The following is a 24,575-nucleotide window of genomic DNA, read 5'->3' as shown; positions in this document are numbered from 1 at the left end:
GTCACTTGGACAAGAAGAAGGAACTGTTTCACTACCGCCTCAGTAGATAGTGGAATTGGAGTGTGCATTTGACAGTTTGAAAGGAAGGTGGCACTGTTTATGGAAGAGATTAGAAGCAACAGAAAAATACATTCCAAAGTTTATAGTAGTGTTTTGCACAGTAGTTGTGAGAATAAGGGGGAAAGCCCTAATGATGGGTGGGAAGCTGAGGAGTCAAGATTAACTGCTTGGTTTGAGCAGCCATTGAGACAACCAATAGAAAGTGGAAACAGGGCTATATTGTTAGGGATGCTTACTATTCTTATCTTAAGTCTGGCAATGCAGCTGTGTATCCAGTTGTTAGCCCATGAAGAGAGGTGGGGTTGGGGAAAATTGTGAACAATTTAGTATTGTTGGAGGTGAAATGTTGTAGCAATCCTTAGTTTACCTTGTGTCTTTGCCTAGATACTTATGTAAAGCCCTTTTGAATTATATAAAACATAACAACTCTCTGTGTCAAATGCATCGTTGATTCCCCATGAGTGAATTTTTCAATTTTTTTTTTTGATAACAAGCAGAAATAAGCCGGAAAATGAAATGATAATTAAGGCTACCTTTTAGTCATGGTTATTTTTAGTAAAAGTCATGGACAAGTCATGAGCAGTAAACAAGAATTCATGACCCATGACCTGTCTATGACTTTTACTAAAAATACCTGTGATTAAAACTTGATGGGGGCTTCTTGGGACCCTGCAGGTATGGGGCCGGGTATCCTGGGTACTAGGGCAGGAAAGCAGTGGCACACATCCCAGGACCCCTGCTGGTGCTGGGTGGTGGAGTCACAGGCAGTGACGCACAGCCCCAGACCCCCGCTGGAGCCTTAGGGGACATTGGTAGGGCCAGTAGGCTGCCCTACCTGGCTCTGTGCCTCTCCCCACCCCCACCAGAAGCAGCAGCAGTTTGGGGGTAGGAGGGGGCAGAGGATTGGGGCATGGGGTGGGGTGAGGAGGGCTCTGGGCAGCGCGTACCTGGAGGGCTCCCCAGAAGCGGTGACATCCCTGTCACTCAGCTCTGTGTGGTGCTCCCGCCATAAGCACTGGCTCCGCAGTTTCTGTTGGTGCAGGCAGAACGTGGATCCCCTCAGCCCCTCTGCCTAGGAGCTGCAGGGACATGCCAGTGAGAACCAGAGAGCCCCCCCTCAGGTAAATGCCACCCCGCACGCCTACCCCTGACTAAGCTATAAGCCCCCTCCCACACACTGAAACTGCAGCTTCTACTGGCCCAGCGGCAGCCCGGCTTGGGCCACCCCTGAGCCAGCACCTGTCGCTACAGAAGTCACGAAGGTCACAAAGTCAAAGAGTCCATGATTTCTGTGACCTCCAGAGAGACATGCAGCCTTACTCATGAGTAAGTACTCACCAACATGAATATGTGTTCCACAATTTAGCTTCAGTGTATCTACTCTCCTTTTCCCTCCACATAGCCAAAGATCAATGGCCTACCACAGAGTTACAACCAGGAATTACAGGGCCTGGGACTACACTACCAGTTCCTCACTATCCTGCCACTACCATGCTTCTGCAGAACTGTACAGGCCTAATTCCAGAGAGTTAGGGCCAAAATGATTTGCACAGATAGAAACATTATTCCTCTTCTCTCCACATCCCGGTAAAGAAATCTGTCTCATCTGGCTCCTTTCCTTTCATATTACTAGAGAGGACCATCAACTTAGCCATTCAGCCTTCTAAATTCTTCTCTTATTTATCTGATGTAATCTAGCATTGCATTCATACCACACATTATTGTAGTACTGGAATAAATTAAAAACCAAGCTCCTTACATGGTCACACCCAGTATATGAAAATTTTCTATGGACGTCAGGTGGATAATAGAAAAATGTGGACTTAGAGATAAATCTTGATTAAAAAATTAGAAGATTATACTGTAAAGAATGTAATAATAACTGTATATACTCTTAGATTTTAAGGCCAGAAGAGACCATTATGATTACTTCTTCGGACTGCCTGTGTTACACAGACCAAAGAACCTCACTCAGTAATATCTGCATGATGCCCATAACTTCTGTTTGAGCTCTAACATATATTTTATCGATATATTCAGTCTGGATTTAATGACTTCAAGTAATGGTCCAGGTAAATGGATCCAATGTTTAATTACCTTCACTGTTTGCACCTTATTTATAGTCTGAATTTGTCGAGCTTCATATTCCAAACATTGGATCTTGTTACGCCTTTTCTGATAGACTAAGCAGCTGTCTGCTATCAGCAATTTCTTCCCCAAATAGGTATTTGTAGATTGTAGTCAAGTCACCTCTTAAAGTTGTCTTGGACAAATTAAATAGACTGTGCTTCTTTAGCCTCTCTCTGTAAGACATGTTTTGCAGACCGCTAATCATTCTTGTACCTCTTTTCTTCATCTTTTTCAATTTTTCAACTTCCTTTTTGAAATGTTGATTCTAGAACTGACACAACATTCCAGAAAGGGTCTCACTATGCTGTATGCAAAGGTCATACATCTGCCTACTCCTACTTTGTATTTCTCTGCTTATATGTCAAGGGTAATACTTTCCCCCTGAGCTAACGCATTGCACTGAAAGCTTATGTTAAATTGTTTATTTACCATGACCTCAAAGTATTTTTCATATTCATTGCTTTCTTAGATACAGTCCCCATCTTGTAAGTGTGACCTGCTGTCATAAACAGATGGTTAAGGGTTAATGTCTCTTTTACCTGTAAAGGATTAAGAAGCTCAGTAAACCTGGCTGACACCTGACCAGAGGATCAACAGGGGGAGAAGATACTTTCAAATCTTGGTGGAGGGAAGTCTTTGTTTGTGCTTTTTGTTTGGTTCGTTGTTCGCTCTCGGGACTGAGAGGGATGGGACATGATTCCAGGCTTTCCCAGTCTTTCTGAATCAGACTGTCATGTCCAAGCAAAGTGGATTGGTCTTGTGTTTGTTTTCTTAACTTGTAAATGTGTCTTTTTACTGGAACAATTTTTACCTGTGTTTGCTGTAACTTTGAATCTAAGCCTGGGGTGGGGAGGGGGGTCCCCCTAGTCTATATGAATCTGAGTACCCTGTTAAAGCATTTTCCATCCTGATTTTACAGAGATAACTATTACTTTTTTTTTTCTTTCTTAACTAAAAGCTTTCTTTTTAAGAACCTGATTGATTTTTCCTTGTTTTAAAATCAAGGGATTGAGTCTGAACTCACCAGGGACTGGTGGGGGAAAGGAGGGAGGATGGTTAATTCCTCCTTGTTTTTAAGATCCAAGGAGTTTTGGATCCGGTGTGAAGCCTCTCAAGGCAACCCAGAGAGGGGAAAGTCTGGGGGGAAAAGGAGAGGGATGGTTAATTTTTCCTTGTTTTAAGACCCAAGGGGTTTGGGTCTGGGTTCCCCAGGGAAGGTTTTGGGGGAACAGAAAGTGTGCCAGACACTAAATTCTGGCTGGTGGAAGAGTATCAGATTTAAGCTAGTAATTAAGCTTAAAAGTGTTCATGCAGGTCCCCATTTTTTGTACCCTAAAGTTCAAAGTGGGGGAAAAAACCTTGACACCTGCACTCTTTATTCCTAGATACATAAACTTTATTTGTTTGTATAAAAACACATGTTGTTCAAATATGCCCACTTTACCACATACATACATAAATATCAAGTTAATGCTGTATAACTAACATGTCCCCATCATTATTTACCACTTCATTTGCAAACTTTAACAGTAACAATTTTATATTTTCTTCCAGATTATTCATACAGATATTGAATAGCAGAGGCAGGACTTCACTAGAAACACCACCTTTGGACAACCATTTTGCATACACTTTTTGCAATCTTGCAGTTAATTGGTTTTTAACCATTTAATATGAGCTGAATTTACTTTATATAGTGCTATTTTAGCAGAATATAATGCAGGAGTAAGTTGAATGCTTTACAGGTGTCCAAGTATATTATATCAACATAGATACCTTTTTCAGTCAGACTTGTGATCTTATTAAAATATAAATGAAGACCTATTTTCTATACAAAGATGTTAATTGGGATTAATTATTCTACCATCCCTTAGTTCTTTACTGATTTCATTACTTATAATTTATCTGCCATTGTGGAGGCCTCAGACACTGGTGTGCCTTGGTCCCTCCTCTTCTTTGCCAGTTGCTCATGAAGAGTCTCATCTTCTGTGGTCTGTAATACCTTCATCTACTTTTGGGTGGATTTAATATGCTGGGTAGTGTTGGTGGCCTGTGATATGCAGTGGATCAGATTAGATGATCTGGTAGTACTTTCTAAGCTTAAATTCTATGACTCTATCATCTTTTTCATGAATTTGCCTGTGATCAATGTCAGCCTTACTGGCAGATAGTTTTCTGTACCATCGTATTTATTCTTTGAAAATATTAGAACATTAGCTTTCTTTTTCTTTTGAGTTCTCTGAAACTTCTCCAGGGTTTCAAAAGTTATAAAATACATACATACATAATCAATCAACATTAATTGTTCAGAGTGTCCTTGGGCCAATATTTATAATACACTCATGCAAATGTTCTAGCTCTGAAATTTTTTTTTAAAAAAGCTTAACTTTAATAGTTAATGTCTAGCATCCTCCCTCATTAGTGATGGTCTACAACGTATTTCAATATCACTATAAGGTATGAATATATCATCCTGCTTATTTCCAAACACAGCACCTAAATACTTTTTATACTTCTGTCTTTTCTGCAACATGACTGATAATGCACTATCCTTGCCTAGTATGGGACCCATTCTATTGCTAGGATTTCATTTGTTCTGAACACATTTTAAAACTCTTTCTATTTTACCTTAACTCTACGGGCCATAAATGTTTCAGTGATACTTTTAGAATCCCTTATCAATTGTCTGCATTTCCCAACTATCAACTTGTAATTATTGTTATCAGCTTTCCCATGTCTCCATTTATTCCATTTTTAGTGCTAACTTTACCTCTCCTCTTATCCAGGGAGGCTTTTGAACCAAAGAAGCCTTCTTTCAGGGCTGTGGAATAAAATATGCTTTATTCAATATGCAGATATATATAAAAGGTAAAATAGAAGGAAGATCAGAGGAGGCAGAATGCAACGCTGGGGCTACTGCAGAAACAAACGGACATGATCTGGTGTCTGGTAGAGGTTCAGGAACATCAGCTGGAGAGACTGCCACTGCAGCCCCTGTTTAACCACCCTCCCTTCTCCTCAAGTTCCATAGCCGCCTCCTCACCCAGATGCCCAAGAACATGTGTGCGGTGGGAAGGCTCTGGGCACCCAACCACTCCACCCCAGTGAACAGAAGACTGTCATTCAACAAGTATTGAAGTGGCCTTTTCATTCCCTCCTCCCACACCCCATCTGGGCTACCTTGTGAGTTATCTCCCTATTTTTATAATCATTTAATAAAGAATACATGGTTTTTAAACAATAGTAACTTTATTTCCAAGCTGTGATAGAAGAGGGAGGGTGGTTGGCTTACAGAGAATTTGAGTCAACCAAGCGGGGCGGGTTTTCATCAAGGAGAAACAAATAGAACTGTCACACGGTACCCTGGCCAGTCATGAAACTGGTTCTCAAAGCTTGTCTGATGTGCAGTGGTTCCTGATGTGCTCTTCTAATTGCCCTGGTATCTGGCTGCACGTAACCAGTGGCCAGGCGATTTGCCTGAACCACCCACCCTGCCATAAACATCTCCCCCTTACTCTCATAGAGATTGTGGAGCACACAGCAAGCAACAATAACAATGGGGATACCGGTTTCGCTGAGGTCTGAGGGAGTCAGTAAACTGCACCAGCGACCCTTCCAACTTCCAAAAGCACACTCTACCACCATTCTGCACTTGCTCAGCCTATAGTTGAACAGCTCCTCACTACTGTCCAAGATGCCTGTGTACAGCTTCATGAGCCAGGGCATTAAGGAGTAGGCTGGGTCCCCAAGGATAACTATAAGCATTTCAACATCCCCAACAGTTATTTTCTGGTCTGGGAAGTAAATCCGTTCCTTCAGCCATCTAAACAGACCAGAGTTCCTGAAGATGCGAGTGTCATGAATCTTTCCCGGCTATCCCATGTTGATGGTGGTAAAACATCCCTTGTGATCCACCAGTGCTTGCAGCACCATTGAAAAGTACCCCTTACGGTTTATGTATTGGCTTCCTTGGTGGTCCGGTCCCAAGATAGGGATATGGGTTCCGTCTAGAGCCCCATCACAGTTAGGGAATCCCATTGCAGCAAAGATATCAACTATGACCTTCCCATTTCCCAGAGTCACTACCTTTGATAGCAGCAGCTCAGTGATTGTATTGGCTACTTGCATGACAACAACCCCCACAGCAGATTTGCCCACTTCAAATTGATTACCGACTAACTGGTAGCTGTCTGGCATTGCAAGCTTCCAGAGGACAATAGCCACTCACGTGTGAACTATGAGGACTGCTCTCATCTTGGTATTCTTGCTGTTCAAGGCAGGGGAAAGCAAGTCAGAGTTCCATGAAAGTGCCCTTAATCATGCAAAAATTTCAGAGCCACTGGGAATCATCCCAGACCTGCAACACTATGTGATCCTACCAGTCTGTGCTTGTTTCCCGGGCCCAGAATCAGTGTTCCACAGCATGAACCTTCCCCATTAACACCATGATGTCCGTATTGCCGGAGCCCGCACTTTGAGAGAAGTCTGTGTCCATGTCCTCATCGCTCTCGTCACCATACTGCCATCGCCTCCTCATCTGGTTTTTCAGCTTCTGGTTCTGCATAAATTGCACAATAATGCACAAGGTGTTCACAATGCTCATAACTGCAGCAGTGAGCTGAACGGGCTCCATGCTTGCCGTGCTATGGCGTCTGCTTGGTCAAGCCAGGGAAAAGGGCGTGAATGATTGTCTGCTGTTGCTTTCACAGAGGTTTGACTGACATTTATCCATAACCACCTGTGACAAATTTTTGGCCCCATCAGGCATTGGGAGAATTCCAACGGGCAGTGGGAACTGCAGAAACTGTGGGATAGCTACCACAGTGCACCACTCAGAATGTCAACACTTGCCACGGTACGCACACTGCCGAATTAATGTGGATGCATACTGCCGAATTAATGTGCTTAGTGTGGACACATGCACTCGACTTTATACAATCTGTTCCCAGAAATAAACTTCTGTAAAATAGGAGTAATTTCATAGTGTAGACATACCCTAAATGTGTCCTAGTGTGCCTTAATATAGCACTCTTTCAAATATCATTATGTTAAAGCATATCAACAGGGTCTATACAGATTAAATAATGTGTAACATATTAACATGCTTTGGAAATCACATCCCTGTAGCGTGCATTAGTCCACTGTGTAGACAAGCTATAATACAGCTGAGTGAATAATTCACCATGAACAATGTAATAATTAGTTCAGCATGTTTTCATGCTCATAGGATTTGTTTGAATTATTCACCAAGTTCAAAGATACGGAAATGTTAAATATGAAACAAAATTTTAAGGTGACTCTTTAAATGTCACATGATTTATATTTGAACGTTTATTGATTTGATCTTACTATTATGATGTACAGCTTGTCTGCAAGTTTTCTGGTTAAAAAAACCCAATTAACAGAATTGTTTTAAAAGTCATTCCAATGCATTCATTTTGAATGAATGGTTTAAATAAAGTATCCAAACAGCTTTCATGACTAATTCTAATGATCTAGAATCAGAACCTCAATTACTTGCTACTTTCACTGTATAAAATAATGGGCATGAATACAAATTAACCTGCTCTTTACATTTGAAGTATGGAAATAACTATGTTGTTAACATTAGGTGGTTTTTTTTCCCCAGCATGTTTATAAAATAACTGGTATGTGTGATGATTTAGTGATTTGCACAATCTAACATGAGTTTTGTAAAATTGATTACTCTGTTGTCCTGTTAGGGGTAACGTTTCTATTCAATGCAACTTTCCTATGTCATTTGTGTTATCCGTACAAATTGTGTTTGGTTCATATTATATGGAGGTCACATTTTCTAAACTGGGGAAAACAAATACATATGCATAGGTAACTTCCATTATGGTTTTCTAAAAGCACTGGGATAACTGAGTATGATCACTGTGCAAATGAATACTTATTAAATGAAGGGAAGCAAACAAATATCAATGATATATAATTAATGTTTTACTTAGAAAAGTTGCTTTTTGTCACTATGTATCTGTCTATCCATCCATCCATCCTCGAGCATTTTTCACATCACGCTGATCCATTAGCTAGTAATTATTAAAACTATGTTATAGGGCTTAGGTTTTGTGTGTGCTATCCCACTATATTTTTATAGACTTTTAAACAGATGACTTTATATCAGAAGATCTTAATAAGACAGAGCAAATATAAATGAAAGCTTCATTACCAATATTGCTTTTCGTTGACACAATTGCTATCAACTAAAAATATATTGGGCCTGTCTCTCACTAAAAAAAAAATGCATTTTCAAAAGGCATAAATATATATGTAAATTATGGGGGGCATTTTTCTAAGCTGAGTAGTTATGAGTTTCAGAATGATGAATATCAATTCTATCTACTGGCAGGCTCAGCTTCCATATTTTCCAATATTTCAGAAAGTAAAAGATTAACAGCTAATATAAGTGAAAATGTACTGTATATACTTTTTGGCTAGCTTAATAGCCCTGAAACCTGTAATTTACATTTGCATAAAAGCCTGCTTCTGTAGGAGATATTGAGCGCTATTGTCCCTGGAATTATCTTTTCGTTTGCTTGTGATTGATGGCTTTTCAACCTTAACACTCATTATTTTTCTACTTTCACTCTTTTCTTACACATTTTAGTCCCAGATCCTGCAAAGCTTATGTAACTTTGTGCAAGTGAATTGTCACATCTATGTCAATAGGAATATTCAGATGCTTAAAGTTACAGGTGTATTTGCAAGATTGCAACCACAGTCACTTCTTCTAAGTGACAGCAATTGGCAATGTGAAAATTATGAAATTCAACATTTTTAACATCTTCAATAAAGCTTCAAAAACTAACTTCCAAAACTAACTAGCCACCGTGGGAGTGCTGTTAGCAGCTATAAATTGAGCCCTTTGGACACCAGGACCCTGTGCACTGGATGTAGTTAGAGTAGATGGGACTTAAGGTAGTTTCAGTTTGGAAGGGTCAAAGGGGTCACTTGCACCTATAGGGAGCCTGAAGAGGTAATTAGCTCAGCAGCTGGACAGCTCTGAGAAACAAGCGAGCTGTATAAAAGGCTGTGACTAGGAGCAAGAAAGGGGGCTACACATTATTGCTGCTGTGTTGAGATGTATTGAAAACAGAAACAGTAATAAAAACACTTGGTGAAGGCACCCTGGTGGACTGTGCATGCTGCTTAATTCATAAAGACAGCTTACCAGCTAGTCTTTCCAGGCACATAAGGCATAGTGGACCTTAAATTTTTGATAACTGTAAAACAGATAAGATTATTGGAAAGATTCTTCCATGCTTGTCACATTTGTTGACCCTCTTTGCCCCCCTCCAGGAATTGTATACATTCAATCCAGCAGACAGAGTATGAGGTAACATGTAAGGTAGCCCAAATGAGACTCCTTTACAATTGGCTAGACCTCACTATACCCTGTTAAGTTCCTTTAGATCAACTTATACCACTTATTGAAGGGGAAGGCAAAAATCAGAGATAATAAGTAAGATAGTGTAAATTCACCCCCTGCGCACCCCAGCACAAGCCCAGGCTGCTGCCAACACCCCACCACCACCAGTGCCAGTGGGGTCCTGGGTCACATGCTGCCACTCGTCTCCAACCAACACCAGTGGGGGTCCCGCGCCACTCCCCACACCCAGCATCCGCGAGCCCCTGGCCCAAGTTTCAGTTAGGGGTATACTGTAAAACTTATGGATAGATCATGGGGCCTTGAATTTTAGTTTACTGCTGGTGACCTCTCCACGACTTTTACTAAAAATACCTGTGACTAAAACATAGACTTACTCATGAGTCATTCAAACAATGTCAATGAGGCTAGTCATGTAACTGCTCATCAAAATGAATATGTGAGCTAACCTGGATTGAAACATACTATTTTGATTTTTTTTCTCAGAGGAAAATAAATTTATTTCAGAAAAATACGGATTTTCCCATAGAACATTTTGTTTGTGCAGAAACTGCACTTTCTATTTAAAAAAAAAACAACCGCCCTAACCAATAAATATAAACAGCAGAATTTCTGCAAAGATCACAGCCATGATCCACATGATTTGGGGAAACTAGAAATATAAAGGAGAATCAGAGTATTTATTTTTAAGATACATTTCTATCTCATTTCCGTGCAAAGATTGTAGTGAAAATGGAAATTGGTTTAAGCTAATATATTGTCCATAAAAATGGTTTCAAATAAAAAGAATCTAAGGTCCAATCAGTAGCAGGAAACTGCAAGGAGAATCTATAGGTCCCTGCCCTTAGCTTACAAACATTATCTCACATGCCCTACCCAAAATCCTTAGTTTAACTCTGTGCAAAGCATGTGTAGATAGGGGACAGGAATCACTACTTCCAGAGGAAGAGAAATGGCAAAATGTTGTTTCACAATCCTATCACCAAAACATTAAGGCTAGCTCTGATAGATTAAGATAGTTAGGCAGATGTTAAAATTAAAGGGTTATGGAAATGGTTTACTAGGGCAAATCTCACATATTCACTATCATATAGGCCACTATAAAACAAAGCGTTTGAACTTTAAAATCTATTAGACTTGAGTGTGTGCTTAAAGTTAAACACTGATGTTCTTTGCTAAATTGATGCCTTGGTGATTTTCACTTTCATTTTTTCAATGTTAACATTGTTTAACAAACATTTACCTTCCGTTACGTGGGAGCGGGGAGGAGCAGGGAATGTTTTTTCATGCTTGTTTAATTATTTATTTATGAGGGTTTTGTTTTATTTTTTTGGTAATGTGGCTAGATAACAGATGGTTAGTTTTAAGCATCTTCCTCTTGGGTATTTAATAATAGATCAAGCTGAGAGAAGAAGAAGGAGAGAAAGAAATAGAAAGAGAGTAGAACAAAAACAAAACAAGAATTGTGGTACTGTTGATGGAAAGTAAGCCATAGGATCCAGCCTCAAGGAGGGTAGCCAGTTGTCTGCCAAACCCACTGCTCAATTTCACAAATGAATTGACCACTGATGGAAATAAAAACAATGGTTCTTGCCTCTCTGAATGTGGATCACAGATTTTTCTAGACTTTAAATCCAAATTGAAAGGGAATAGAATATCTGGCCTCTTTTCACTCATTCTGATAACTTAACCACATTAAAAAAGCAACCAGATTCCCATATGGCGTTTTATATATTATTCAAGTGCCAAATTTAGATGAGGAAATTTTTGAACAGCTATTATTGAAATAATTTTATCTCATGACTCTCTGATGTGCTTTGGACACCCAGAATACCTTCCTGTCCACTATAATTTGAAAGTAGCAACTAGTAGCAGATATGTTTGTTCTTTACTGTTCATCTAGGACTATCACATAATGATTGGAACATTGAAACCACGAGTTTCTGAAAAATAATGTATAGTCCTGCTAAAGGTGAGTTGTTAGCTTTTACAATTTTGAGTTACTGCTTTGTTTATGAGTTACTGCTTTGGCTACCTTTCTGACGTGCTAGGATGCAGGAGTAGAAAATGAGACTGCAGGACCTTTGTCACCTCAAAGATTGTCGTGTGTGCAAAAAGAGTTACTTTTCCATGGGAATATCAGGTTGATTCATGATGTGCAGATTACATTTTTACTAATAAGATTTGTGTGTATAGTTCCTTTGTAGAAATTTTAAACTTTACCTCCAAGGAATTACAATTTGTGGCATACTTCCATGAATGCCCTATTACTTCTCAAATATAGGCCACCTAGACGTGTATATGAGACTGCACTGCCATCACACGTTAACCACACTTGTTTTTGCTGCTGCTATTAATTACTTTTTGACATGATGGATAAAATCATAGCATTTTTGGTAATATGAGTTTCAACCAGGAATACAACAAAACATTCCCTCTGATGTACCATAAGATAAATAAATGATCCAGAAACTCCTTGGCTCTGTTTCTGATGTACTGTTGAAAATGAAAAGCTCAGTGTATAATTATCTAATATATCATAATAAAATGTAATATTTTCTGATGGAATTTTAGGTCCCAGTTCTTCCATTCACACCCCACCAGGTGCTTAATGGAAGGAAATATTTCTTTATTATATTTATGGGCATTTTTATGGAGCTCATTGACATGGGATTAAAATGCTATACCTCCAAGTGCACATTTTCCATGTTGGAAACAGTGACAGAGTGGGATCCTTGAGGAGAAATGGCCCAACAAGATGTGAAGACTAGGAACCTGAAGGAAGAACTTTTAGATCCCTGACTGTATCTGTGGGGAAAACACTTCCTGGCATGAATCTCCCAGGCACCCAGTCCACCTGCTTGGTTTTGTTACATGTTTCAGCCAAACCAAACACACACACATGCAGATGCCATCCAGATTTACTGAAAAGCCTTACGGGTACCGCTTTAAGCATCATAATTCCTAGTGGTCTTTAATGACAATATCCTGCATAGAACAGGTGTTTAGCTTGTCTCCCAGGTTACACACACAGTCACACTATTTTCCATGGGAATGAAGGAGGGGAAGCATTGCATATCTTGTTTTGCCTCTGAATCTCCCCATGAAATTTCATCCTTTCAATTCCCTTCCACACTACAAAAGCAGAAAGGAGTACATGATCTTAGTGAAGGACACAATAATTAATGCTTCAGTTCTCCATCTATCAATGGTAGTTTTCAAAGGAAAGGCAAGACAGATTAGAATCTCTATGGTAGGAATGCTTTTTGTTGTTTTTGTTTTGTTTTTTGGAGTTTTTTATTCGGTTATCTTCTCATCAGTGAGTGTCACAGTCTTCCTGGGCAATGCTTTGGAACTGCTCCCCACCAAGCCAGTCAGGACTTTGGGGAGCCGCCTCTCCTTTGGAGCAGACTGTCTCCAGGGCAAGAAGCTCACTCGGCTTCACCTCCTGGGTCTCTCCTTGGAGCATTCAGCATCCTCTGCCCCTCCGTACACTTCCCACAGCGAGTCTCCCCAGGGGGGGTCTTGTGGAAGCCACAGGTTCTTGCACCCGCACTTTGCAATCAGACGTGATTCTTAGTCAACCAGTAAAACAGAGGTTTATTTAGATGACAGGAACACAGTCCAAAACAGGTCTTGCCGGTACAGACAACAGGACCCCTTTTAGTTAGGTCCATCTGGGGCTCTCAGGGAGACCACAGCCCCGTTGGGAAGCCCAAGCCCCATCGGGGCACCTCTCTCTATTTGTCAGCCAACTTCAAACTGAAAACTCCCCTGAGCTTCTCACTCAGCCTCTCCTCAGTTCCTCCCCCAGCCTTTGTGTCCTTTGTTCAGTGTCCTGGGCAAAGGTGTCACCTGGCCTTCAACCAGGGCTCCCGGGGGGGGACAAGAGGGGCAATTTGCCCCAGGCCCCAGGCCCCGCAGGTGCCCCCACAAGAGTTTTTTGGGGTCCCTGGAGCGGGGTCCTTCACTCGCTCTGGGGGCCCTGGAAAACTCTCACGGGGCCCAGGACCCCAGAGCTTCTTCCACTCCAGGTAATTCAGCGGCGAGGGGTCCTTCAGCCGAAAATGGGACCCGCCGCCGAAGTGCCGGGTCTTCTGCGGTAATTCAGCAGCGGGGGGCCCCAACCACAGGTCTTCGGGGCACTTCGGCGGCGGGTCACACTTTCGGCAGAAGAACCCCTCGCCGCTGAATTACCACCAAAGTGGGGACCCCCTGCCGCCGAGGACCCCAGGCCACCTGAATCCTCTGGGTGGCCCTGCCTTCAACTTCCCTACTGGGTTCTCAGGTTACATGCTCAGGTATGCTCCCTTCCCCAAGGCAGGCAGTTCCAACTCCCCTGCAACCTTCCCAGGTCAATACTGCCCACTCAACATTCACATAACACAGCAAGAACATTCCCACTTCGTCACAGTGAGTTGGTTAGGGCTTTTGGTAGTTGATTATATATAGTTATTGGTTTGGTTTCTAAATCATGCCATTTTCTAAAAGCAAATTGCTTTTTGCAACTAGAGAATGGTTGTCTGGAGAGACAGAGAGACAAGAAAGGGTACCTTGCTCATCATACTAATTTTGTACTGAAGCATTGACCTGAATTCATATATTTTAGCTTGTAGCTAAAATTTGCTGTGACTGTATGAACAGCTATTATGTACCTTAGCAATGCTGTTCATCCATGCAGAATCTAAGCAGCCTTAAATCGTACTGCTCTAAGGCTGCTATAGTTAACCCATTTGCCAAGGAAATGCTAAGCTGTCGCTTATAATACAACCTCTTTTATACTCAGAAGACCACCAAATACTAGTGAAGGTCCTTTTCTTGTTGAAATATTATTACAATATAGCAGAGCAAATGAGTGTGAACAATGGTTAAAATAGATCAAAGTAGGAAGGGAAGCTCACAAATTTTGGTGACCATCATGGCAATCTTGAAGTCATGTGGTGATGTAGCATTGTATCATGTAGTGACATGATACACCACTGGGAAGAGAAAGGGAAAGAGAATAAATGTATCTGAAAGGCGAATTGATCTCCAAAGAGACTCTTAACATATATTTTTGCTTGGATGGCTATGTGTAGTGGTTAAACCAGAGGGCAGTAGGGCAGAGAAGGAGCAATATCCCTGGTTCTGATCATCCCTTATCATCCCCTTCCTATAAATTCAGTAATCAAGAGTTGAGCAAGATAGACAATCTGTATTAATTTAAGAGCAACAAATAAAAATTAGGACCCAAACCTGAAAAAGTTTCAAAATACCTCTTGAAGTACACATATTCAATACATGTTTTTGTTCTGTATTTGGGGGAAAACAGACGGTATAGTCTCATCACATGGCACAGCAGCCAGCAAACAGAGCTGCTAACAGGGGAGTTTCAGAGGGAATTCTGTTGGAGGAGCAGGTTTTTGTAGTTTGCAGTTTGTGGATTATATTGTGTAGTTTGTGTGTGTGTGGAGGCTGTTAGGGGCCGTGTGCTGGGAGAGCGGCTGAGCCCTGAGTAGGGGGTCGGGCTTACCTGATTAGGGGTTCTATAAAGGTAGCCAGCCAGTCAGGCAGTGGCACAGCAGCCAGCAAACAGAGCTGCTAACAGGGGAGTTTCAGAGGGAGTTCTGTTGGAGGAGCAGGTTTTTGTAGTTTGTAGTTTGTGTGAGTGTGGAGGCTGTTAGGGGCCGTGTGCTGGGAGAGCGGCTGAGCCCTGAGTAGGGGGTGGGGCTTACCTGATTAGGGGTTCTATAAAGGTAGCCAGCCAGTCAGGCAGTGGCACAGCAGCCAGCAAACAGAGCTGCTAACAGGGGAGTTTCAGAGGGAGTCAGGGGGAGGTTGCAGGGAGGCTAAGACAGAGGAACCAACAAGCTTGAAGGAAGTAGGCGTGGTCTGCCAGCGGCTGGTGCCTGTTGGGGGTCCGTGCTGTGTTGTGTGGCTTGACTGCCAGGCACGAAGTGAGAAGGCCATGACTGACACAGAGGGAGCAGTGAAAGACACAATGAGGATGACTGGATGTGGAAGCTGCGGCATGTACATGATCCTGGAGGGGGTGCCTGAAAAGGGTTACATCTGCATGAAGTGCCGCCTGATAGAGCTGATGGAAGAAAAGATCCGAAGGATTGGAGATGCAGGTGGAAACTTTGGTTGAGTTCAGAAGGGGTTCGAGCAGACGATGGAACACAGACACGAGGGGCTGAAGGATAAGCTCAGATGTGCAGATGGAAGCAGGACCAAAGAATTCTGAGGAGGGACTGCTGGGTGAGGAAAGTGGACGGTGGAAGCATGTGACTAAGAGAACCAGGCAGAGGAAAAGACGGGCCAGTGAAGGAGAAATAGAACTCAGGAACAGGTTTGCAGAGTTGGATAATGAAGAAGGGGCACAGCAGGTGTCGCTGAAGGAGAGAGGGCAAGGAAAAAGAAGAGCAGCTAGTCCTGCAGCAGAGGAGGGGAGGAGTCAATGGAGGCAACACCAAATATGAGCCCCAGGAGGATTGCAAGGGTGAATAGGAATCGAGAGGACTTGCAGCCAGTGGGTGCAGGGGATAGACCGGAGAATCACACTGTCACCAGGAAAAGGCAGGTCTACGTGATTGGAGACTCCTTACTGAGAAGAATAGACAGGCTGTAACTAGACCTGATCGGGAGAACAGAAGGGTGTGCTGTCTGCCGGGTGCTAAGATACAGGATGTGGACCTGAGGCTGAAAAGGATCCTAGCGGGAGCGGGAAAGAATCCGTTGATTGTCCTTCATGTGGGAACGAATGATACGGCTAGATACTCGCTGGACTGTATCAAGGGAGACTATGCCAGGTTGGGGAAGACGCTTAAGAAATCGAGGCTCAGGTGATCTTCAGTGGGATTCTGCCGTTCCTAGAGAAGGGCGACAAAGGTGTGACAAGATTATGGAGATCAACAGATGGCTCAGGCAGTGGTGCTATAAGGAGGGGGCTTTGGGATGTACGGTCATTGGGAAGCATTTACGGACAGAAGACTGTTCTCTCGGGATGGACTTCACCTGAGTAAGGAGGGAAATAGACTTCTAGGATGGAGGCTCGCCGAACTGATTAAGAGAGCTTTAAACTAGGAATTTGGGGGAGATGGTTGGGAGATGTCCAGGAGATCTCCACGCCGGAATTTAACCTTGAGAGGGAAGAAAACAAAGTAAGAGGGGATACAGTCGTGGACCAAGAATTGACATAAGGAGGAAGGGCGGTGTAGATACCAGACTAACAGGTGATGCTGGTGGTAGAATGTCTGTGCATAACAGGGTAAAGATGTCAGTGACGCCAAACGCCAAAAATTAAAATGTCTGTACACTAATGCGAGGAGCCTAGGTAACAAGATGGAGGAACTGGAGCTACTGGTGCAGGAAGTGAAACCGGATATTATAGGGATAACAGAAAAACATGGTGGAATAGTAGTCATGACTGGAGTACAGGTATTGAAGGCTATGTGCTGTTTAGGAAAGACAGAAAGAAAGGCAAAGGTGGTGGAGTAGCATTGTACATCAATGATGAGGTTAACTGTAAAGAAATAAGAAGTGATGGAATGGATAAGACAGAGTCTGTCTGGGCAAAAATCACACTGGGAAAGAAAGCTACTAGAGCCTCCCCTGAGATAGTGCTTGGGGTGTGCTACAGACTGCCGGGATCTGATTTGGATATGGATAGAGACCTCTTTAATGTTTTTAATGAAGTAAACACTAAGGGGAAATGTGTGATCATGGGAGACTTTCAACTTCCCAGATAGACTGGAGGACAAGTGCTTGCAAGAATAATAGGGGCTCAGATTTTTCTGGATGTGATAGCGGATTTCTTCACCAAGTAGTTGAAGAACCAACAAGAGGGGATGCCATTTTAGATTTGGTTTGGTGAGCAGTGAGGACCTCATAGAAGAAATGGTTGTAGGGGACAACCTTGGTTTCGAGTGATCATGAGCTAATTCAGTTCAAACTAGATGGAAGGATAAAACAAAAATAGATCTGGGATTAGGGTTTTTGACTTCTCAAGGGCTAACTTTAAAGAGTTAAGGAAATTAGTTAGGGAAGTGGATTGGACTGAAGAACTTGTGGATCTAAATGCAGGAGGAGGCCTGGAATTACTTTAAGTCGCAGCTGCAGAAAACTATCGGAAGCCTGCATCCCAAGAAAGGGGAAAAAAACCATAGGCAGGAGTTGTAGACCAAGCTGGATGAGCAAGCATCTCAGAGAGGTGATTAAGAAAAAGCAGAAAGCCTACAAGGAGTGGAAGAAAGGTGGGATTAGCAAGGGAAGCTACCTTAGTGAGGTCAGAACATGTAGGGATAAAGTGAGGAAGGCTAAAAGCCATGTAGAGTTGGACCTTGCAAAGGGAATTAAAACCAATAGTAAAAGGTTCTATAGCCACATAAATAAGAAGAAAACAAAGAAAGAAGAAGTGGGACCGCTATACACTGAGGATGGAATGGAGGTTAAGGATAACCTAGGCATGGCCCAATATCTAAATAAGTACTTTGCCTCAGTCTTTAATAAGGCTAATGAGGAGCTTAGGGATGATGGAAGGATGATAAACGGGAATGAGGATATGGAGGTGGATATTACCACATCTGAGGTGGAAGCCAAACTTGAACAGCTTGATGGGACAAAATCGGAGGGCCCAGACAATCTCCATCCAAGAATATTAAAGGAACTGGCGCATGAAATTGCAAGCCCGTTAGCAAGAATTTTTAATGAATCGTAAACTCAGGGGTTGTACCGTACGACTGGAGAATTGCTAACATAGTTCCTATCTTCAAGAAAGGGAAAAAAGTGATCCGAGTAACTATAGGCCTGTTAGTTTGACATCTGTAGTATGTAAGGTCTTGGAAAAAAATTTTGAAGGAGAAAGTAGTTAAGGACATTGAGGTCAATGGTAATTGGGACAAATTACAACATGGTTTTACTAAAGGTAGATCATGCCAAACCAACCTGATCTCCTTCTTCGAGAAGGTGACAGATTATTTAGACAAAGGAAATGCAGTAGATCTAATTTACCTCGATTTCAGTAAGGCATTTGACACGGTTCCACATGGGGAATTGTTAGTTAAATTGGAAAAGATGGGATGAATATGAAAATTGTAAGGTGGATAAGGAACTGGTTAAAGGGGAGACTCCAACGGGTCGTACTGAAGGGTGAACTGTCAGGCTGGAAGGAGGTTACTAGTGGAGTTCCTCAAGGATCGGTTTTGGGACCAATCTTATTTAACCTTTTTATTACTGACCTTGGCACAAAGAGTGGAATGTGCTAATAAAGTTTGCGGATGACACAAAGCTGGGAGGTATTGCTAACACAGAGAAGGACCGGGATACATACAGGAAGATCTGGATGACCTTGTAAACTGGAGTAATAGTAATAGGATGAAATTTAATAGTGAAAAGTGCAAGGTCATGCACTTAGGGATTAATAATAAGAATTTTAGATATACATTGGGGACACATCAGTTGGAAAAACAGAGGAGAAGGACCTTGGAGTATTGGTTGATCACAGGATGACTATGAGCCGCCAATGCGATATGGCCGTTAAAAAAGCAAATGCGGTTTTAGGATGCATCAGGCGAGGTATTTCCAGCAAAGATAAGGAGGTGTTAGTACCGTTATATAAGGCACTGGTGAGACCTCACCTGGAATACTGTGTGCAGTTCTGGTCTCCCATGTTTAAGAAGGATGAATTCAAACTGGAACAGGTTCAGAGAGGGCTACTAGGATGATCCGAGGAATGGAAAACCTGCCTTATGAAAGGAGACTCAAAGAGCTTGGCTTGTTTAGCCTAGCCAAAAGAAGGCTGCGGGGGGATATGCTTGCTCTATATAAATATATCAGGGGGATTAACATTAGGGAGGGAAAGGAATTATTTAAGCTTAGACATGTAGCTTAAAAAATGTAGACAGAAGGACAAATGGGTACAAACTGGACATTAGGAAGTTTAGACTTGAAATTAGACGAAGGTTTCTAACCATTAGAGGGCTGAAGTTCTGGAACAGCCTTCCGAGGGGAGTAGTGGGGGCAAAAGACATATTTGGCTTTAAGACTAAGCTTGATACGTTTATGGAACGGAAGGTATGATAGGATAGTTTAATTTTGGCAATTGATCTTGGATTATCAGCAGATAAGTCTGCTCAATGGTCTGTGATGGGATGTTGAATGGGATGGGATCTGAGTTACTGCAGAGAGTTCTTTCCTGAGTGCTGGCTGGTGAGTCTTGCCCACATGCTCGGGGTTTAGCTGATCACCATATTTGGGGTCGGGAAGGAATTTTCCTCCAGGGCAAATTGGCACAGGCCCTGGAGGTTTTTCGCTGTCCTCTGCGGCGTGGGGCATGGGTCACTTGCTGGTGGACTCTCTGCAGCTTGAGGTCTTTAAACCACAATTTGAAGACTTCAATAACTCAGACGTAGGTTAGGGGTTGTTACAGAAGTAGATGGGTAGGGTTCTGTGGCCTGCTTTGTGCAGGAGGTCAGACTAGATGATCATATTGGTCCCTTCTGACCTTTGAGTCTATGAGTCTATGAGTCTATGATACTCTTTCTATTCCATTAGTATCTCTGGAGGATGTTAAATAGAGGCTACTAAAGACAGACAGTTTAAAATCAGCAGGTCTGGATAACTTGCACCCAAGAGTTTTAAAAGAGCTGGCTGAGGAGCTCACTGATTTATTAATGCTTATTTTCAATAAGTTTTGGAGCACTGAGGAAGTTCCAGAAGACTGGGAAGAAAAACAAATGTTGTGCCATTTTTTAATAAAAGAGTGTACAGGATGACTCTGATAATTACAGCCTAACACTGATCCCTGGCAAAATATGAGATTTGACTAATAAAGAATTAGAGGAAGGTAATATAGTTCATACAAATCAACATACATTTATGGAAATTAGATCCTGTCAAATTAATTTATCTTTTTGAAGAAATTATAAGTGTGATTGATAAAGGCAATAGTGTTGATTTAAGAGATTTAGACATCTCTAAGCCATTTGACTTGGTACTGAACGACATTTTGATTAAAAAAACCTAGAAAGATATAAAATTAACATGTCACACATGAAATTGATTACAAACTGGCTAACAGATTGTTTTAAAAATATAATTGTAAATGGGGAATCATGATCAAAGCCCGTGTGTTTCCAGTGGAGTCCCTCAGGAAACAGCTGCTGGCCATGCATTATTTAACATTTTTATCAATGACCTGGAAGAAAACATAAAATCATCACTGATAAAGTTAGCAAACGATGCAAAAACTGGGTGAAATAATAATAAAAAAAGTGGTAAATAATGAATAGGGCAGATCACTGATTCCGGGAGATCTGGATTACTTGGTAAACTGGACACAAGCAAACAAAATGTGTTTTAATATGACTAAGTGTAAATATATACATCTAGGACAAAAGCATGTAGCCCATACTTACAGGATGAAGGATTCTATACTGGCAAGCAGTGACTGAAAAATGTTGGGGCGTGTGTTGGTAGATAATCAGCTCAACATAAGCTCCCAGTCTGAAGTTGTGGCCAAAAGACCTGATGCAATCCTGGGATTCATAAAGAGGGGAAGCTTGAGTAAGACTATATTTGGGACTGGTGAGACTGCTTCTGACAAAAAGAATGTTGATAAATTGGAGAAGGTTCAGATAAGGGCCACAAAAAGGATAAGAAAACATACGTTGGAGTGATAAACTAAATAGACTGGTCACTTTGATCCTAATAAAGAGATTATAAAGCAGTGAGTTGATCACAGTCTATAAGTATCAACATGGTGAACAAATTTTTAATAATAGGATCTTCAGTCTAACAGAGAAATGTATAACATGGTCCAATAGCTGGAAATCGAAGCTAGACAAATTCAGAATGGAAATAAGGCATACATTTTTAAAAGTGAGTGTGGAACAATTTACCAAGGGTCATGGTGGATTCTCCATCGCTGACCATTTTAAAATCAAGATTTGATGTTTTTATAAAAGGTATTCTCTGGGAATGATTTGGGGAAATGCTAAGTGATCGCAGTGGCCCCTTCTAGCCATGGAATCTATGAAATATATGCCTTTTAGGAGATTGAACTATTGCAAAAGAAAAATGTTATGCATATATCAATGCATAAATAAATTTATCTGGAATATAACTGTAGTTATCCAGGGACAGGTTATGTTCTATTACAATCTCAATGAACAGGTACCAAAGCCAGCAGGGCCCATCATATACAGACAATAACCAGAATAAATTCACCCTTCTGTGACCCATAGGACTGTGGGGCTCTTGTGCTGCTCTCCACGGGTCTCAAAGAGTCATGTTTCCTAATATCTATATCATCAAATGGTTTTATGGATTATCTGGTTCAACCAACAAAATAAATTATCTCTATGTCTTGAATTATTCTGCAGACCTAGGGACAAATCCTTCCCTACCTCCTTCCTCCCCCCACAGTCTGTCTACAGTACAAAGCAGAACTACAAGTTTAATCAACTGGTACTGCCCAGGGTAGGACATCCCCTGATGTCAGCCATAGCTAGTTCTAGTCCACATTTTTGGTTTTGTCAGTAAGAAATTGTACCTGGAATAGTGCTGCGACCTGATGATCCCTGTCTGTGAAACAGCCCCTAGACGCCTACCAGACAATTTAGAGAATGCCTGAGGCTGTTCTAAATTGTGCCAAGGCTGTTCCAATTCTCAGCTGGTTCCAGTATTGGGAGAAGGTTAGAGCACCTTTGTCCTCTCCTCACCAATGCCAACTGGTGCAAGCACAATTCAGTAGCAGTCCTTACAGTAATTTACATACAAAAATAACAAAGAAATATGTGGCATTTTAGTGAATTGAATTATTGTGAGCATACAAAAGACTAAAATGTTACGGAAAAAATAGGCGATAACCTCTTTTTTTTCATGTTTCATTTATAAATGAGGAATGCTTGTCAACTGGTATCTGTCTATAAATCAAATTTCTTTAGACTCAGTTTCCATCCATGTTCAGTGCTAGCATAAAATAAACATCCTGTGAACTCAGACTAGATCAGTGTGATTCACTACATGATTCCCTAATGAAGTGTAAATAAATTTGAGCCTAGTATTTATGTGTAGCAAATGTTTAGTAAAATTTTACAGAAGACATGATAAAAACAACTGCCCTAAAGGACTGTCGCCTAATCCTTGAGCAGATATTTATTTACATATTTACAGAGCACTGAATTCAGATTGGCAGCCAGTCAATATAAACACTTTATTTTTCATTGTTCAGTTTTAACAAATTTGAGCAGACACTGAAAGCCTCTGAAGCAAACTCAGAGCTGCATTAGTGATGTAAATTACAAATGTGGTGTAAATTTGTCAGACAATGGTTGCATACAGTAATTGGAAAAGTGCTGTAAATGTTAGCATGCCAAGCAGTCTCCTGTCCATTGCTTTTTTTTTTTTTTTTGACACAGACCCTTTTCATCCTCTTGGAACTTGATTCTTCCCTGCATCAGAGACAGCTGGGACTACTGTGCTGCCCTAAATTGAACTCCTTCTTCAATGGCTCCTATGGGGCTCAAAGTAACTGGGGCACAAGAACACTCTGGCTGCACCAATATACCCCCTTTGTACCCCAGCTGCCCCACCAGTATGTAATTCAATATGTCCTTTCCTCTTGGGACCACCCTAGAATGCCTCCTGCACCTGGGACTGCTGAGGAGGTGGCACAGAGCTCATGAAGCCATCTTTGTGGGGGACTCCTCCTGTTTCTCCTCCTGTGGATTACATCTACCTTATCACCTCTCTGATGCAGAAGGGCCTTAGGGCAACTCTTCATATGACCTTTGGAGCGTAACTTTTACCCTGTTTGCACACCAATAAAAGGTCAAATTGGTATAAGTTACACTACTTTCCTATTATACCACAAAAAGGGAGAAGTAACAGAGACTCCATAAAGACCAGTAGGGATATGCTTATTAATCTATATAACATGTATGATGCTCTTTTCATTAAGACATAGATAGCTTGCATTTAACAACTACAATATTTTATGTAGGCATTATCTAGCTCTAATACAACAGAAATTAGAACCTGCTGTTTACTGCAGTCCAGAGCCCTTTCTAAGATGGAGGATAACGTTTGATCACCGCAGCCACACTGCACATTTTCACAAAACTACAGTTCCACATACCCTTCCCTTTTAATAAAACAGTTAAATGGTTGGGTTTGTGACCCCTCCAGATTCATATGTTACAGGTCATCTGTGACAACTTTCTCTTTACAGCAGAACTACACCTAAGTCATCTGCAGAGGCATCCCAGGAATTTTTGTAGGACAGAAAATATCAAAATATTGTGATTTGAGTGCACAGGCAAGTCATCTTTTCAACTCTTTGTTTTCTGTTTCATGCATCTGTCTGTTTTCATTTCATACCCTGGAGCATCAATCTTCTCATGTTTTGTTTTATCAGACAGATATATCTGAGTTTTCTGCTGGAAGTCACCAAACTTCAGATTTTCCATAAATCTTTTTTATTCTTTTTAACTGGCATTTTGCAGTAGATTGAAGCACAAGTGATCAGAAATGGTGTTGCTAGTCTGGCTTCTGTTCTGAATTCTTTGGAGACTTCCTAACTGGTTGCTTTGCTCCCTCTAAAGCTCCATTTTCTGAAAGACTAAGGCCAGGTCTACACTGTGACTTTAAATCGGTTTAATGGCCGATATACCAATTTAACGCTGTACCCGTTCACACGACGTCGTCACTAATATCGAGTTAAACGGCTCCTTAAATCGATTTCGGAACTCCTCCCAGACGAGAGGAGTAGCGCTAATTGAAAGGATAACTCGGATAGGTTGTGTGGACGGAATCGACATTATGCCTCCTAGAGGTATCCACAGTGCACCACTGACCGCTCTGGTCCGCAATCCGAAACTCGGATGCAGAGCCGGTAAACAGGAAAAGCCGAGACCTTTAGAATGACATTTCCTGCTTTCACGTTCATTCTGATCAGCACGGTGGGAGCAGTTCAAATGCAAAAGTAGCTCTG

The sequence above is a fragment of the Chelonoidis abingdonii genome, chromosome 5 (genome assembly GCF_003597395.2).
Source record: "Chelonoidis abingdonii isolate Lonesome George chromosome 5, CheloAbing_2.0, whole genome shotgun sequence".
Lineage (NCBI taxonomy): Eukaryota > Metazoa > Chordata > Testudines > Testudinidae > Chelonoidis > Chelonoidis abingdonii.
The sequence above is the reverse complement of the archived record's forward strand: the minus strand, read 5'-3'. Positions refer to the sequence as shown.